Source organism: Schistocerca nitens, chromosome 1, assembly GCF_023898315.1.
Source record: "Schistocerca nitens isolate TAMUIC-IGC-003100 chromosome 1, iqSchNite1.1, whole genome shotgun sequence".
In the NCBI taxonomy this organism is placed as follows: domain Eukaryota; kingdom Metazoa; phylum Arthropoda; class Insecta; order Orthoptera; family Acrididae; genus Schistocerca; species Schistocerca nitens.
The window spans coordinates 933,535,926-933,552,579 of NC_064614.1; the positions used below are offsets into that span (position 1 = coordinate 933,535,926).

At 42.4% G+C, this 16,654-nt stretch overlaps 1 protein-coding gene across 1 annotated transcript in view; it reads right to left on the reverse strand.

The window, feature by feature from the left end:
- The window catches only part of LOC126213120 (spaetzle-processing enzyme-like), an 83,046-nt gene that overhangs the window by 53,233 nt on the left and 13,159 nt on the right, over nt 1-16,654 (reverse strand). The gene's annotated exons all lie outside the window — the stretch shown is intronic.

Below are 16,654 nucleotides of genomic sequence, written 5' to 3' on the forward strand. Positions count from 1 at the left end.
CGAGCGCGGGCTTGTCCCATGCCAAGGGGGCCCTGACTCGCAAAATCCCTCACTAATGGTCCCTAGGTGTGCAGTGTTTTATTCCTGAAGAAAGCACTGCACAACCAACAGGTACAGGAACACGACAAGTTGCTTCCGCGTGCGTGAAACGTGACCGCGTGACGCGTCCGTCGCGTGCGTCGCCGCGTCGGCCCGTGGTGCGAAACCGGTGCTCCTGAGGGCGGGCGGCCGATTTAAATTCCCTCCCCCGCGGGCCGCTCTCTTCGCCGTCCGCGCCCGCGCGCCGGCGGTCGCGAAGACGTGGGCGTCGAAATCCGTCGTAGTGTCGATGTGCTTGCTACGTCTGGCCTGGTCGCCAGTTCGTACTTCTTGCTGAGAGTCTTCTTAATTACATTCAATGCCGGGTCCCAAGCCTTGCTGAGATTGTAGCCGCAATCTCGGTTGATAAGATCTTCCCTGGTGCGAATTTCGATACCCTCCCTTACAACGCTGTCCCAATATTTAGAGGTCTGAGCCAGGATCTTGGTACGCTCATAATCCCCTCGTGTTTCTCGGACAAACAGTGCTCTGCTACCGCCGACTTATTTGGATATTTCAGTCGTGTGTGCCTTTGATGTTCTCGGCAACGATCTTCGATGGTGCGTACTGTTTCTCCGATATAAGTCTTCCCACACTCACAGGGAATTTGGTATATGCCAGTCTTCCTCAAACCGAGGCCATCTTTCACACTTCCCAGTAATGCCCGTGTTTTAGTGGGCGGGCAAAAGACGGTTTTAACTCGGTGTTTCTTTAATATACGGCCGATTTTCCCCGATAGTGCGCCATTGTACCGAATAAAGGCAGTGGCTACCTCTTCTTCCGTGACTTCATCCGTATCCACAGGTTGTGCTGTGGTGGTGGGACGGAGAGCGCGTCTAATCTGCCATTCCGAGTACCCGTTTTTTCGGATCACGGTTTTCAGGTGTTCCAATTCCTGGGGCAGATTCTCTGCGTCTGAGATGCTGTGCGCCCTGTGTACTTGTGTTATTCCGTACAATGGCGCACTATCGGCGAAAATCGGCCGTATATTAAAGAAACACCGAGTTAAAACCGTCTTTTGCCCGCCCACTAAAACACGAGCATTACTGGGAAGTGTGAAAGATGACTTCGGTTTGAGGAAGGCCGGCATATACCAAATTCCCTGTGAGTGTGAGAAGACTTTTATCGGAGAAACAGTACGCACCATCGAAGATCGTTACCGAGAACATCAAAGGCACACTAGACTGAAATATCCAAATAAGTCGGCGGTAGCAGAGCACTGTTTGTCCGAGAAACACGAGATGGATTATGAGCGTACCAAGATCCTGGCTCAGACCTCTACATATTTGGACAGCGTTATAAGGGAGGCTATCGAAATTCGCACCAGGGAAGATCTTATCAACCGAGATTGCGGCTACAATCTCAGCAAGGCTTGGGACCCGGCACTGAATGTAATTAAGAAGACTCTCAGCAAGAAGTACGAACTGGCGACCAGGGCGGACGTAGCAAGCACATCGACACTACGACAGATTCAGACGCCCACGCCTTCGCGACCGCCGGCGCGCGGGGGGAGGGGATTTAAAGCGGCAGCCCGCCCTCAGGAACTCAGTTCGTCAGCGCACCTGACGATGGCGACATGTCTGATCGCCGAAATATTGTGCCCGTTGGACTCTATGAATCGGCAGTATACCCGTGGACTGTTCGAGCAACAAATACACTGGGGGAAACTGAAGAATCACAGCTATAAAATTGTTAAAAACTGGAACCTAAAGAGAAAATTAAAAAAGTGCCCATTATCTTGTTAAGAAAGTAACACTTCAAGTAGACATCTATCACTCAACGAGGTTGTTTCAAATCAACTGTCGTGCCTGCTGTTATGTCGTACTTTAACACTGAAACAATTGAGACAATGAGAGCCACACTATTTTTGTAAAAATACAGTTTTCATTCTGCATGTATGAAAGTTTTACAGTGTGTAGATACATCCTTCCCGTTTGATTTCGAACTTAGTTCAACCTGTTCCCGTGAGTGGCGCCGTCACAGCAAGTTTTCAAGATGGCTGCTACGCTTGACGTTCGTCAGAAGCAACGTGCTGTCATAGATTTCCTGTGCTATGAAAACGAGACAGTGGGAAACATCCACAGAAGGTTGAAAAAGGTGTATGGAGATGCTGCTGTCGATCGCAGTACAGTTAGTCAGTGGGCAAACAGGTTACACGATGAAAGCAGGCACGGCAATATTGAGGATTGTCCTCGCAGCGGTAGGCCTCATACTGCACACACTCCAGACAATGTGCAGAGAGTTAACAAATTGGTGACTTCCGACAGAAGCATCACAGAGAACGAATTGTCACGCTACGTTGGGATGGAGGAAGGAAGTGTTTGCAGAATACTGAAAGTGTTGGCGTTAATGAAGGTTTGTGCCAGGTGGGTTCCCAGGACGTTGACAGTAGCTCACAAAGAAACAAGAAAAACGGTATGAAGTGAACTTTTGGAACAGTACGAGAATGGTGGAGATGAATTTCTTGCGAGAATTGTGACAGGTGATGAAACATGGTTCTATAATTTTTCACCAGAGACGAAGAGGCAATCAATGGAGTGGCATCATGCAAATTCACCCAAGAAAAAGAAATAATTCAAAACCACACCTTCTGCTGGAAAAGTTATGGCTACGGTGTTTTTAGATTCTGAAGGACTCTTGCTTGTGGACATCGTGCCAAGTGGAACCACCATAAACTCTGATGCATATGTGACGACAGTGAAGAAATTTCAAGCTCGACTGAATCATGTTCGACCACATCGGCAAAAGCAGGACGCTTTGCTGTTGCACGACAATGCACGGCTACATGTCAGTCAAAAAACCATGGAAGCGATCACAAAACTTGGATGGACAACACTGAACCACCCGCCTTACAGTCCTGACCTGGCTCCATGTGACTACCATCTCTTTGGGAAACTGAAAGACTCTCTTCATGAAACAAGGTTTGAAGATGATGACTCCCTTGTGCACGCTGCCAAACAGTCGCTCCAACAGATTGGACCAGAATTTTACCGTGCAGGTATACAGACGCTGGTTCCAAGATGGAGTAAGGCAGTTGAGAGGGATGGAAATTATGTGAGGAAATGAAAATATTGTTTCTAAAGGATGTATCTACACACTGTAAAACTTTCAAACATGTAGGATAAAAGATGGATTTAAAAAAATAGTTTGCATTTCTTTCGGAGTGACCCTCGTATATACAAACCATCAGTCACATAGTTCTGAATCGTTTTTTAACCAAGTGTTAACATCCTATGCTTCCTACAAAAAAATATACACATTTTATACCATAAAATGTTAATTAATATTTAGTATTAATTTCATTATTAATGTTAATCCACAAAATTTCCATGTATAGGCTGGTGACAATAGTGTCTTTTGACAGTTCTAAAAATTTTTAAGTAGTTTCAAACTAGAATCACTACATCAACATTAGATACTAAATTCATCACACACGCTAATAATACCTATTCAAACACGACATAGTCTTCGTTATCATCGTTTTGATTAAGCACAGCCGCGCAGAGTGGCCTTGTGGTTTGAGGCGTCACATCACTGATTGCGCGGCCCCTCCCGTCGGAAGTTCGAGTCCTCCCTTGGCCATGGCTGCGTGTCTTCTTCTTAGCGTGTTAGTTTAAGTTAGATTAAGTCTACGGGCCGATGACCTCAGCAGTTGGTCCCACAAGACATTACCATAAATTTACAATTTCCATAAACAGCCTTTTTCAATCTATCCCAGGCATGTCCGATAGCGTTCATGTCTGGAGAACATGCTCGCCACTCTAGTCGAGCGATGCCGTTATCCTGAAGGAAGTCATTCACAAGATGTGCACGATGGGGTCGCGAATGAAGGCGAATACCTGGCCAATATGCTGCCGATATGGTTACACTATCGGTCGGAGGCTGACATTCAGGTATCGTACAGCTGTTACGGCGCCTTCCGTGACCACCAGGGGCGTATGTCGGCCCCACATAATGCCACCCCAAAACAGCAGGGAACCTCCGCCATGCAGCACTCGCTGGACAGTGTGTCTAAGGCGTTCAGCCTGACCGGGTTGCCTGCAAACAAGTCTCCGACGATTGTCTGGTTGAAGGCATATGCGTCACTCATTGGTGAAGACAACGTGATGCCAATCCTAAGCGGGCCATTTGGCATGTTGTTGGACCCATCTGTACCGCGCTGCATGGTATCGTGGTTACAAAGATGGACCTCGCCATAGATGTCAGGAGTGAAGTTGCGCATCATGCAGCCTACTGCGCACAGTTTGAGTCGTAACACGACGTCCAGTGGTTGCACGAAAAGCATTATTCAACATGGTGGCACTGCTATCAGGGTTCCTCCGAGCCATAATCCATAGGTAGCGGTTATCCACTGCAGTAGTAGCCCTTGGGCGGCCTGAGCGAGGCATGTCATCGGCAGTTCCTGCCTCTCTGTATCTCCTCCATGTCCGAACAACATCGCTTTGGTTCTCTCCGAGACGCCTGGACACTTCCCTTGTTGAGAGCCCTTCCTGGCACGAAGTAACAATTCGGACGCGGTATTGACCGTCTAGACATGGATGAACTACAGACTACACGAGCCGTGTACCTACTTTCTGGTGGAAAGACTGGAACTGATCGGCTGTCGGACCCCCTCCGTCTATTAGGCGCTGCTCATGCATGGTTGTTTACATCTTTGGGAGGGTTTAGTGACATCTCTGAATAGTCAAAGGGACTGTGTCTGTGATACAATATCCACAGTCAACGTTTTTCTTCAGGTGTTCTGGGAACCGGGGTGATGCAAAACTTTTTTTAATACGGGTATTGCTACTACGTACACTCAATTATGTTGCCAACCGTAGATAACAAATGAGCAACGCAGAGCAACAAAATTATGTTTTGTGCATTGGGCCCTTATAGAACTGAATATCCGAGAAATTGGTGAGACAGCTTTTCGTGATTGCTCATATACACAGTGTAGGGCTAGAGATTTAGACAAAACTGGTTCGCCGAAGATCAACAAATGTCAGGAGCATGCATGCATGCTACAACCTCAAAATTGATGACAATGTGCTTTAGGCCCTAATTGTTCTCAGCGTATAAATTGTTTTGAAAGACAGCATATAAGCATGCTTGGATTCCACGTGCGAGAAGTACAATGTAACACATTACATTAAGTCATCGCACTTGTAAACAAAGCATTTTCAAGTGCCCAGTTGTAAAATACGACTTACGAAAAGGCGTGGCAGTTGACTTCAAGTGACCTAGAGACTGAATCGCGAAATAGTCGGTGTTATATCCTCTTCTGCCACTTGCGAGGAACTTTCCGATAGGGTATGGTGGTTCTTTTGTGAGGGAGTAGCGCAGAAAATTCTAGGCTGCTTGCACATATGTGCGTGATGAAAGTTATCGAGGAAACATTCGGATAAGCTTGAGGAGCAACGTATTGACGAAACTGTGCGTGTGATTGTCAGTTCTCTATTCTCGTGCTTCCTGAAGGTGTACTCCAGATTTCAAGGCCTAGCCTCGTTGTCACGGAGATGTTAGATTACAATAAGTTTAGTGCATGGTGGGTCCCATGATGTCTAACTGACGTTCTCAAAAATGGATTCGACCTTGAGATTCCTTCAGCGCTACCATGAAGAGGAGGTAGGAATTTCTGAACAGAATCGTGCCTTGGGATGGTACATGCGTACATTACCCGAAATCTGAAACTAAGGAACAGTCTATAAAGTAAACGGACACTCATTCCCCCAGAAAGCTCTAACACCACAAAATGATGGTATTATTATTTCCTATTGCAAGGAAAGTTTGACAGCTGATTTCGTGAGAGTAACACGTGAGAATACTTTGAGAGACTTGTGAAACTCCGAAGGTCAATCTAAAACAAACGGCGCGAGATGTTTACCACAGGAACGATTTTCCCTCACAACGATGCGGTACCCCATACTGCGAAACGAACGAAGGAAAAACTCAAACATTTTGGCGGGGAGTTTTTCCAGCATCCTCCTTATATTTTAACAAAAAAAGCACTCCAGATCACAATAAACTATTTACTTTTAATTCCGTAACCAGTTTCAGCCCACACGACCATCTTGATAACAGATGTTCCAGGGGAAGTGTGGAGCCAGTTCACGGAGCTGCCGTGAGTACGAACTGGAAGTTGAGGCAGGTACTCTCATTTCAGTTTGGATATACAGGTACTTTGAACAACTTGTGTAAGTTACGGGCACAAGTCTACAAGAAGCTCACTCACTCTCATTGACAGACACCTTCACAAATATTCCAGACGCCATACCGAGCAGAAAAGAGGAGTGACTAAGATGTTGGTGGACCGTGCTAAAAGAAGATGTAGTTGGACGAAGATGGTTTGAGAATAAATGACTACGCTGACGTGGAGGTAAATAGGGCAATACATCCTAAAAGATTTGAAGTTTCTGGGGAAAATCAACTAGCTACAGGGAGAATTGTAAGTATTCCCTTTCGTAAAAATAGTCGCAGATTCCGTCAGCAGAGTACTAAGAAACACGGTATTGAAACAGTGTTTAAAGCAACAAGAAAGGTGGGTGAATATTTGAAATCTTCAACGGACTTACGCCAGTCGCTTGCCACGGCAAGAATATACGAAATCCAATGCACGTGCATTCAAATGTATGTAGCAACTACTGAGAAAGTATCAACACCTGGCTTAAAGGATACAAGAGCAATTGACGTCTGGGTAACACAGATAAATCGTGCACTGGGACGTGGCAACCACCAAATTCGATTATCTGATACTATAGTTTTCTCAAGGACCGATAATTACTATGTTATGATGCAGAGGAGTGCCACAGTCTAGGAAACGATGACCTCAGCAGTTTGTTACCTTAAGAATTCACACACATTTGAACATTTTTTGTATTCCGTCATCCTGGGATGTTCCCCTTGGTGTAATAATAACAGTCGCTGGCTGGCGATGTGCGGATCACAGCTTTGATCCCTACCTTCTTCTGTTTTTTATTGTTAAACATTTGTGATTTGCGGAAGGTTTGGGACCATTTTATTTATTGAATATACGAATTTGCTAGAATATTCTTTTTTTATAGTAATAAGAACACTCAGTGCTGAAGGAAGAAATTCAGTCCCATCTGTTTGATAAATGAACGTGCATCCGAGTGAAGAATTACTTCTTGTAGATGACTATGTTCGGTAACTGGTACCTGATTCAGGATTCTACATGACGATACTTGTTAGTTCTGTAAAATTACTGACACATTTTTGACGCCCATATTAATCCGAAAAATCTTTCGGAGAGAGTACGAAAACGTGCAAGATGTACTCCACAGCGGACGTAGTAATTTTACGATTATGTTGAAATATAAGTTGTGCTATAATAGCCGCAAGCACTCTCATCTGTTGATAGGTCTCTTCTTACTTGAACGACGACCGATTTTTATCTCTTCTGTTCATGTTCAAGTGTGAAGAAATTGCATACTTTTGTTGTAGACCGCGGCCGTGTGATGTAATACGAAAAGTTGCGATAGGAACAGCTGGCGTCGGCTCCTCTATGAACGATTACCAGAAACACGTTAAAACTGACTTTAGAATGGGTTCGTCCCAGAGGGTGTTTCGACAGAGATTTTTTTGGACAGCAATATTAAGGACAACAGCAGTTACAAGACAGCAAGTGCACGTCATTACTCTAACATGCATTGGAGAACACACATAAGCTCGGACTTATTTGCAGTCAAACACCACATAGGCAAGCACACAGAGTACAGAAGGGTAAGACTTCCAACACCAGGAGCTACTCAAAAGGAACGGAAACCGCAGCCGATCCAAATTGCTGTCTGCTTACCGACTAGCTGGCAACGCAATTCTGCACACATCGCTACTCAGAACGGACGGAAACTGCAACTGACGTATGAGAGCTCGGAGAAAATACCTATACATATACAAGGTGGATCCGGCCACACTTTGCTGCGGCTCAGCTGCTTAAATGGAAAAGAAAGAAAAGAGAAAGTGCACGTTTCTAATACGTATGGGAATTAGACGTACGTCCTGATCTCTTTCTATCCCCTACCTCTGTCCATCTCCCCCTCTCCCTTTCTTTGTATATCTCCTCCTCCTTCGCCCCCTCTCTCTCCATCTCCTCCTGCTCCCTCTCTCTCAGTCCATCATCTCCTTCCCCCTTTGTATTTCTATATTCCCTTTCTCTCTCCTCTCTGTCCATCTCCTACTTCCCGGTTTCCACGTCCATTTTCTGTCAACCTCATTTGTCCATCTCTCTTCCCCTCTGACTTTGAGCCGTGTTTACTGTTACTGCAAAATCGGATTCTGTAGTAGTAGTAGTAGTATTCTAATCATAAACCAATAAGCCGCAAATACAACTTTTCCGTTTGCTAATACCCTTTCACTATTTTATATATGTATTTATATATTAAAAATTATATAGTCTATATGTGTCCGAACATTCAGTACAACGTGTAAGAATTTAAGTAAATCGAAAAGGTATATTTTGTGATTTTTGGTAACTATGTTCTCCTTTTATATGAATTTCGCGAGCTATGGACCGCATACAGCTTAAGACTTATGGTGTTTCTTGTTCTTCCGTTCTTCCCAGTACTTCTTCATTTTCTCTCCAACTACTCGTTTCTGCTCATCTGTCCACACTCTCTTGGATCGAGGTTTTGGATCATCTTCTTCATAGTTTGCGTTTTCTATCAGTAGCCTGAAGTGATTCCTGTCACGTATTATTTTTTCTGTAACATCTATTTTGTTGGCATCTTTCTTTACTGCTTCTATCCATCCTACATTTTTTTCAGCTTACTAACGTAATTAAAATTTTTCTTTGTAATCCGTGTTTCTTATATTCTTTTTAAATGACCATAAAATTTTAGCCGTTTCTTCCTCATTGTATCTGTGATCTTTTCTGTATTTTCGTATAAATCTTCATTTGTCCTTTTAATCCACCTATTTTCAGTGTTTTTCTCAGGACTTAGAATTTTTCTTAGTATTTTTCTATCTCTCTCTTTTTTTTTTTTTTTTTTTTTTTTTTTTAGCTCCATTAATTCGCCTTTCTTATCCAATGTTAGGCACTCTGATCCATATGTTGCTTGTGTCCTAATAGCTGAATTATAATGTCTAATATTCGCTTGTATGGATATTGAATTCTTATTGTAGTAGTTTTGTGTTAAATTATATGCTTTTTATTCTTTCTTTATTTGTTGTGTTATCCAGTCCACTGGCTTGGATCCACTCCCCAAAGTATTTGAATTTATCAACTCCTTTAATTTTTCAGTACTTTGTTTACTAAACTTCTCTGTATTATGTTTGTGTTCTATATACTCGGTTTTTTCAAGCGTATTTTTAGCACAGTCTTTTCAGCAATCTCGTGTAACAGATCAAGCATAACTGTTGCGTCTGTTCAGTTCTCAGTTATCAATGCCATACCATTCGCAAAGGCTGAACATTTCACTTCAAATTGGTTCTTTCCTTGGACCATGCTTATACCCTTTGTGCCTCTGCTTTTTAATGTGCTTTCCCATGTTTTTACTATTTTATCTAAAACCAAGTTAAAGAGAATTGAGGACAGTCCATCTCCTTGTTGAATTCCTGTTTTGATTTTGAATGGTTAAGAAATTTCGCCTTGAAACTTAATCCTTGATGCTGTACCTGTGAGCGTTTGCTCAACAAGTCGTCTGGTATTTTCGTCTATCCCTGATTTCTGGAATAGTGTTTTTCTGTCAACTGAGTCGTAGGCCTTCTTGAAGTCTACGAAAGTAACTACCGTATTTTTATTTTGTATAGCTTTCACTCTCAAAATTGTTTTTAAATTAAGAATCTGTTCTGCACATTATCTACCTTTTCTAAATCCTGCTTGATAATCTCCTATATTAGTTCCTGCTTATTCCTATATTCTATTTAAACGTGCTTTAGACAGTATTTTGTATGTTACTGGTAACAATGACATACCCCTGTAGTTGTTGGTGTCTGTTTTATCTCCTTTTTAATGGAGAGGATGGATCAATGCTTGTTTCCAGCGACTGGATATGATTCCTTTTGTCCAAATGTCTTTAATTACTTTGTGAATATTCTGCCATGCGGATAAGCCCCCTAGTTTCTACAGTTCTGCTACTATCTCATCCTCTCCTGGTGCTTTGTTATTCTTCAATGCTTTGATAATCTTTTCTGTTTCTTCTACTGTAGGTGATTCCGATGGTGGATTTTCATATGTGGTTTTTGAAATTGAAATCTGTCACTAGGCTCTTCACAATTTTTGGATTTTAAAAGTATTCAGCTAAAATTTGACAGTCCTCTTTATTGTTTAAAACCATTTTTCCTTTTTTATCTTTAAAATGTAAGCTTGGTGACTGGAATCCCGCTAAAACTTCTTTGAAATTCTTATAGAAGTCTCTAGTGCTGTTCCTTTTAAAGTCTTAATCCATTACTTCTAACCTGTCTTTGTCATATTTCAAAGCAATCGATCAAGAACTTTCAGAGATTAAAGACTTTGAACAAAGCAGCATTTACATTTTTATAACGTTTACCATGTTACTACTACATGTACTACCAGTATCTTGTTCTTACCATGTTACTAATGTATACCAGATGGTGTTCCAAAACACGTGAGTTTTCGAATGCAATGTTTTTTTTTTAATTTCAAAGCAATACATGAAGAATTTTTGGAGATTTGAGATTTTGAACAAACGAACATCTACGTTTGAGCTTATATAGAAACTGTAATTGTTCCTCATCGCAAATCTCCGAAAGGTTGTGACCGATGCTTTAAAATTTTAACACAACGTTTCTTTGGAATAAAGTGTATGTTTTCTATGCGTATTTTTTAACATATGTGATATGTAATTTTTTTATAAATTTAAGAACAGGGAAATGTTGTTACAAACATCTCAAAAAGATATATTTTAATAAATGGATATCTGCAAGCACACATTGCAACATTGTGTTAAAATTTCAAAGGAATCAGTCAAGAATTTTGGGAGACACACGATTTTGATAAAACGAACATTTATATTTTCATTTATATAGGCATGTCAGAGGAGTCATTGCCGAAATATATATATATATATGTATATATAAAATGTTCATCTTAGAGTAGCACTTACACTGTACATCCCCAATTATTTGTTGGATGTATACCTCTCTCTGTCGTTCGCTATAGTTTTTAACCCTACAGCAGCCTCTGTCACAACGGAAGTTAATCGTAGACGTCTTAATAAGTGCCATTCCTCTGCGATTTTGCGGAGAACTTTGTCATTTGTTATCTTATCAGACCACCTGATTTTCAATGTCCTTTTTGTTTCTGTTGAGGACTTCAGTGAGAAGAGAGTTTGATGCAGCTCTCCATTCTACTCTATCCTGTGCAAACCTTTTCATTCCCGAATAACTACTACAACCAACATTCTTTTTAACCTGCTTACTGTATTCGTCTCTTGGTCTCTCTGCACAGCTTTTACCCCCACACACTTCCCTTCAGTACTAAACTGGTGATCCCTTGATGTCTCAGAATGTCCTAACAACCGCTCCCTTCTTCTAGTCAGGTTGCGCCACAAATTCCTTTTTTCCCCAGCTCTGTCCAGTACATCCTGATTAGTTAGTGATATACCCACCTAATCTTCAGCGTTCTTCTGCATCACCACGTTTCAAAAACTTCTATTCTCTTGTTGTCTGAACTGTTTATCGTCAACATTTCACTTCTATGTACTACCGTACTCGCTGGAATGTTCATTTCATTCAGTATGTTCTACTTTTCCTCGGCTTCATTGGGGATAGTAATGTCATTACCCACTCTTTCACCCAGACTTTTAAGCGCATCCCTGAACTGTCTTTCATCCATCATGACTTCTTCGATGCACAGACTGAACTGTAGTGGAGAGAGGGTACATCCCTCTCCTGCACCGTTCTTAAGGATATTGCTGATACATGGCTTAGCCACAGTCGGAGGAATGTTCTCTGAATGAGATTTTCCCTCTGCAGCGGAGAGTGCGCTGATATGAAACTTCATGGCAGATTAAAACTCTGTGCTGAGCCGAGACTGGAACCCGGGACCTTTGCCTTTTGCAGGCCGGTGGCCTACCAACTGAGCTACCTAAGCACGACTCACGACCCATCCTCTCCAAACTTCACAAAGTTCTCCTGCGAAACTATCGGTAGCACTACTGGAAGAAAGGACATTGCAGAGACATCGCTTAGCTTTTCTTCCAGGGGTGCTAGAACCCCCCCCCCCCCCCCTCCACCATGTCAAGCAGGAGAACTTCTGTGAAGTTCGGAAGGTAGGAGACGTAGTACTGGTGGAAACAACGCTTTGAGGATGAGCCGCGCTTAGGCAGTTCCGTTGGCAGAGCACTTGCCCGCGAAAGGCAAAGGTCCCGAGTTCGAGTCTCCGTCCGGCACAGAGTTTTAATCTGCCAGGAAGTTTCATATCAGAGCACACTCCGCCGTAGAGTAAGAACCTAATTCTAGTTACCTACAGGTTTTAGCGCCCTCTGCGACATCCCACGGAATCGCAGACGCAGTGACTCCCAATGGACTCGTTGTCAACCCGCGTCACAAACTAGTTCATTTTGAGTAGCTCCATGTGCGAGAGGTTTAAAAGTACACTTACAGCTCGTTGACACTTTCGCTACAAAGACACTTGCGTTAGAAGCAATCAATGGTGCGATCGTCAGTCGTTACAGATTATTATGTGCGTGCTGTGCAGGATGCGGACGAGACACAGTGGAGACACGGTGGGAGACGTGGACAGCGTGTGCTGGACCAAAGCCTTCGAGATGCAAGGCCTACGCACAGCGCCCATATTGGCACGTGACGTCAAAAACTGTTGGCCATCTTATCTGTAGTCGGCAGACCTGTTGGCGTGTATGTTGTGTTGAAAGTGTGTGCCACGTGAAAGTGATATACAGGGTGAATCACCTAACATTACCGCTGGATATATTTCGTAAACCACATCAAATACTGACGAATCGATTCCACAGACCGAACGTGAGGAGAGGGGCTAGTGTAATTGGTTAATACAAACCATAAAAAAATGCACGGAAGTATGTTTTTTAACACAAACCTACGTTTTTTAAATGGAACCCCGTTAGTTTTGTTAGCACATCTGAACATATAAACAAATACGTAGTCAGTGCCGTTTGTTGCATTGTAAAATGTTAATTACATCCGGAGATATTGTAACCTAAAGTTGACGCTTGAGTACCACTCCTCCGCTGTTCGATCTTGTGTATCGGAGAGCACCGAATTACGTAGGGATCCAAAGGGAACGGTGATGGACCTTAGGTACCGAAGAGACTGGAACAGCACATTACGTCCACATGCTAACACCTTTTTATTGGTCTTTTTCACTGCACTGACGCACATGTACATTACCATGAGGGGTGAGGTACACGTACACACGTGGTTTCCGTTTTCAATTACGGAGTGGAATAGAGTGTGTCCCGACATGTCAGGCCAATAGATGTTCAATGTGGTGGCCATCATTTGCTGCACACAATTGCAGTCTCTGGCGTAATGAATGTCGTACACGCCGCAGTACATCTGGTGTAATGTCGCCGCAGGCTGCCACAATACGTCGTTTCATATCCTCTGGGGTTGTAGGCACATCGCGGTACACATTCTCCTTTAACGTACCCCACAGAAAGAAGTCCAGACGTGTAAGATCAGGAGAACGGGCTGGCCAATTTATGCGTCCTCCACGTCCTATGAAACGCCCGTCGAACATCCTGTCAAGGGTCAGCCTAGTGTTAATTGCGGAATGTGCAGGTGCACCCTCATGCTGATACCACATACGTCCACGCGTTTCCAGTGGGACACACTCTATTCCACTTCGTAATTGAAAACGGAAACGACGTGTGTACGTGTACCTCACCCCTCATGGTAATGTACATGTGCGTCAGTGCAGCGAAAAAGACCAATAAAAAGGTGTTAGCATGCGGACGTAATGTGCTGTTCCAGTCTCTTCGGTACCTAAGGTCCATCACCGTTCCCTTTGGATCCCTACGTAATTCGGTGCTCTCCGATACACAAGATCGAACAGCGGAGGAGTGGTACTCAAGCGTCAACTTTAGGTTACAATATCTCCGGATGTAATTAACATTTTACAATGCAACAAACGGCACTGATTACGTATTTGTTTATATGTTCAGATGTGCTAACAAAACTAACGGGGTTCCATTTAAAAAAACGTAGGTTTGTGTTAAAAAACATACTTCCGTGCATTTTTTTATGGTTTGTATTAACCAATTACACTAGCCCCTCTCCTCACGTTCGGTCTGTGGAATCGATTCATCAGTATTTGATGTGGTTTACGAAATATATCCAGCGGTAACGTTAGGTGACTCACCCTGTATATTTCATAGAGTATTCGCCTACAGTTCTTCGAAGTATGGGATACAAGTGTTGCGTTCCCTTTTGCCAGGGAAATTATAAATCCCAAAAAGGTATGAAAGTGCACATGTTTCGATTTCCCAAATGTGTGAAGTTGACAAATCGCTGGACTGCAGCTCTTCCGAGACAGGAATTTGTGTCTACGCATCATTCAAGGGTAAGTGAATGACAAAAATTTATAGCATGTTATTTATTTCCATTGCACTGCATTTGCGAATTGTTTTTAAGTGTATGTTATGTATCATGTACCAGTATAATTTGTTTCTTAATTCTGGACCATTGCTGCGAGGTCAATACGAAGCAACTACTGTCACACAGAATAGTTGTGTTAATTTGTGTGGCTCGAAAATATTTACTATTCCTTATCATTTCTACCAGGTTATTGAGTTTCCAGTACTTTTATTTGGAAGAGCTACAGAATGATTTTGTTCAGTTTTACATACACACCTATTCGGAAATAATTTCAATTTGAGTAAACTACCTTAGAAAATTGCTTTAATGAATTCAGTGTTCGACATATTAAGCAGTATAGAAAGCAGAATTTCGATGTAAGTGCATTGTGATTAAATTAACAGCACTCTGTGACACGAATTTCAGTCAAGGATATAGGAGAAACAATCTTTTCATGTTTAAGGTTCTAAGGTTCTGCAGAAACAGGGAAATGAAATATTTTTTCGGGTTTTTAGATTTACCGGGTGATCAAAAAGTCAGTATAAATTTGAAAACTTAATAAACCACGGAATAATGTAGACAGTGATGTAAAACTTGACACACATGCTTGGAATGACATCGGGTTTCATTAGAACCAAAAAAAAAACACCCCATATTGCTAGACGCGTGAAAGATCTCTTGCGCGCGTCGTTTGGTGATGATCGTGTGCTCAGTCGCGACATTCGTCATGCTTGGCCTCCCAGGTCCCCAGACCTCAGTCCGTGCGATTATTGGCTTTGGGGTTACCTGAAGTCGCAAGTGTATCGTGATCGACCGACATCTCTAGGGATGCTGAAAGACAACATCCGACTGCAATGCCACACCATAACTCCGGGCCTGCTTTACAGTGCTGTTCACAACATTATTCCTCGACTACAGTTATTGTTGAGGAATGAAGGTGGACATATTGAGCATTTCCTGTAAAGAACATCATCTTTGCTTTGTCTTACTTTGTTATGCTAATTATTGCTATTCTGATCAGATGCAGCGCCACCAGTCGGACATTTTTTGGACGTTTGTATTTTTTGTTTCTAATAAAACCCCATGTCATTCCAAGCATGTGTGTCAATTTGTACCTCTCTATCTACATTATCCCGTGATTTATTCAGTTTTCAAATTTATACTGACTTTTTGATCATCCGGTATTAAACATTGCGTCAGGAAGTGCTCAATTTCGTCGAATGATTTGAGTTTCGTGTGAGGTCAGCAAATTTTGAAGTGAGAGGAAAATTTACGAAAATAACCAGGGAAACAAATTCTTAAATTCTGTAGGAGCTCCTGCTGCTTGATTTAAAACCGAAAACGTCTGCTTGTTATTGCAGATTGCCGATTTTTTGCTGCAAGAAAACATAGCTCCTGAGGTAAAAGATAGAATTTAAAATTACAGTTTGTATTCGAGCCTAGAAACGCGTATTTAAGGCAAATCGTCAAAATAATTTTACGTCTTGAAATATCATAGGGCAGTTTTGTTCAGTTACTTTACGCAATGATATAAATTTCCATACTTTCATTACGAGGCCGTGTAGAAGAGGAAAGCAAGAGAATCCCAATGCGGTCTCAGCTCTAAAACCCGTAAAGGTGGTATAGCTTAACAGGAGCGTTCGGATACAGACCGACTGAAAGGAAGGCCTCGGCGCTTGTTGGTGACGTCACGTCAGCTAGGCACGGCGAACGCGAGGTCTGTTGCAGGCAGAAACGCCTGGGCGTGCTTATCACTATAAATCTCTTATTTTTGGACAAAATGTTTGGTATTGTTTTGAATTCTGCAGTTTTATTTAGATAAAAGATTTTCTTAGTATCGTAAAGCTACAAATGAAGATCATAGTTCTGTATTACTGAATCCTGTCGAAACAAACGTAGATCAATATGAGAAGATGCTTGGCCCCATTGCAAGCTTCGGAAATTTTACATTCAAGTAATTATATTTACTTGATCCATTTTGTTATCGAAACTTATCCCAACCCCTTACAATTAACTCGTTTCTTTTATTTATTTATTTATTTTAGTTTGACATCGTCACTGG